Below are 2510 nucleotides of genomic sequence, written 5' to 3' on the forward strand. Positions count from 1 at the left end.
GACACAGCAAAAAATAGATCTGGGTGCTCAGCTCAAACCGCAACCTACAACAAGAAGGAAAAGGAGGCACAACGGCAATGGTACAAATCTTTTGAAACCTTAAAGCCCTACCTCAGGAACACACATTCTTTAATAATGCCACACCTCCTAATTCTTCCAAAACAATCCCACCAACTGCGGACCAAGTATTGAAACATATGAGCATACATGAGCCTTTCCCATTCAAAAAACAAAGGGTTTGTAAGATATACTATACAACATGCAATTAAGGCAAGTCCTATGTGCAAGGATCAACAGATCTGTTCATTAGCAGAAAGACTTCTAAGAGCACTAGAAACTTACAGACATTGATTTTGTATGTTGCTGATGTCTTAACCATTTCACAATATTAACCATGCAGCAAAACTAAACACTTGTGTGGCACTTCACACATCAGTAGCCATGACCTATCAAATAAGGCCTTTCAAATAAATTCCCTACACGAAAAATGAATGAAACTGCCCCAGTAGGGTTTCCAGAGTGAGTGTTTATCTCATGTGCTTCAGTAGGTGGGAGAAAAGAGAAAGATTATGTCTATGTTCAGTGTTATGAACTAGAAATATCTGAAAGGCGACTAGCCTAACATTCTCTGAAATAGCTAGCCTGAGAAGTCCACCTGTTCAATGAGAGGGCACTCAAACAAGGAACTAATCTGAAACCTCTACCAGTTTGGCTCTTGCAGAACCCATTGTCTCCCAGGTCAAGGAGCAACATAGAGACTTTAGAACCCAGCTTGTTTAGGGCAGGAATGTACCCATGAAAAAGGCCCCTTGCATGGGGACATTGGGCAGGATTGGCAAGGACTGAGCCCAAAATGATAACTGAACTTCTGCTATGGGACCTTGGAAGCACAATAGAGCTGGCCCTGAATTTGGGGGTTAGGTGAGCCTACCTGAGAGTGTAGGTGTGGAAATATTGGTCCTGTCCTTTGTTTGCTATGTCATGACACTTTTGAAGGTGAGATTTCCTTTCCTTCCCCTTTGTTCTTTGGTATGAAAAAGTGTAACATAAAAAACTAGGCCTTAGGCCAAGGCTTGAGAATGTGACCTTTGTGACTCAGTACTCTGAAGTATGCTAATCATAAAACTGATGTCGACATTCCTGTACCCACCCACTTCCTGGGTTTAAGGAATATTCATTCATAGAAGGTCACCCTGACCCACCCTGACTATTGGTGGAACCCCCTATGCAAAGGTGCTATTGCTAGAGGCTCATTGTAACTGTCTTGAATTTCCACTTCCTTGTGATTCTTAACTGGTATTTTTGGTGTTTTTCAACAATGCCCTCCCCACCTCCTTTGAGTTGTGGTTTCTTCCTTTAAATATCCCCTTACCCAGCTACTCAGGGTCCAAGGTCCTCTAACCCTGCGTGGTGTACAACTGTGGGTCTCGGAGCACTCCGGAATAAAAAGTCCTCTTGCAGTTTGCATCAAGACCGTTTCTCTGAGTGATTTGGGGTATCACCTCTCCTAAGTCAGAACATGGGGGAGTCCTCATGTTGTGGGTCTTTCAGGTACAGGGCAGAAGAGTTGACACCCAATGGCATCATCCTAGCAGAAGAACTGTCCCTGGGTCTTAATTACTGCAGTACTGATTAGGCATGCCATATGCTTCACCTGTTTAGTACAGTAGAGCTGGCCCTGGATGTGAGGGTTGTGGGTGATCCAGCCCAAGAGGTTGAGATCATTAGATCTAGCAGGTTTAGCAGCTCAGATACCTTCCAGCCTATATCTAGGACATTGAATTGGCCAATATCTACACCATAATATGAACAGCTGAAGTGCATGAAGGGATATGTCCTACATATCCAAAACTACATGATCTCCATGACATTAGAAAACAACAGGATATCCAAGAGGTATTCCAATATATTCCAGCATCATCATTAGGAACAACAACAATAATAATAATAACAGAAGCCATAGGCCTCTTACTAGAACAACTGGTGTCATTGCAATACACATTTGTAATCACATAAGTGTGGTCAAAAGAATATACTGAGGAACTCACTATGACACACTACAGCTTTTACAATGAGATTTTTTTTTTCTGTTGCCAAGATTCTGTATAACAATACTTTATATGATTTTTAGCAACAGGGAAAGGAAGGAATTGGAAGATAAGTGGTTTTGAAAGGTGATACTCAATCTACTGGATTATGTTCCTAACTAGAATTGCTTTTTTTTCTGGGAAATACTGACAATAGGTGGCATTCAACTAATAAAGAACTGTTTGTGCGTGACGCTGTGGGGATTGTCCTTGAATTCATACACTGCCAACTTACTTGGTTAGTTGCTTTTCTGTACAGGGTCAAAGTAGCATAAACACTGTCAGATAAGCTCTAACCTTTCTCTCCCAGCACAATTTATACCCCATGACTGACTATAATATTTTCTATTCAGTAGAAGCAGAATCATAGATTATTAACAAATGTACAAAGTTTCTCACTCTCTGCCCAGTATCAGGCACAGT

The 2510-nt window shown here is 41.5% G+C and overlaps 1 non-coding gene across 1 annotated transcript; it reads left to right on the plus strand.

Moving 5' to 3' along the window:
- The first annotated feature begins 496 nt into the window (after window positions 1-496).
- On the plus strand, window positions 497-626 carry Gm25976. Its single transcript, XR_003951701.1, has one exon. It is a non-coding gene; the product is annotated as a small nucleolar RNA SNORA17 (small nucleolar RNA).
- Window positions 627-2510: the final 1884 nt, after the last annotated feature.

This window comes from Mus musculus, chromosome 15 (assembly GCF_000001635.26).
Source record: "Mus musculus strain C57BL/6J chromosome 15, GRCm38.p6 C57BL/6J".
NCBI classification, from domain to species: Eukaryota; Metazoa; Chordata; class Mammalia; order Rodentia; family Muridae; genus Mus; species Mus musculus.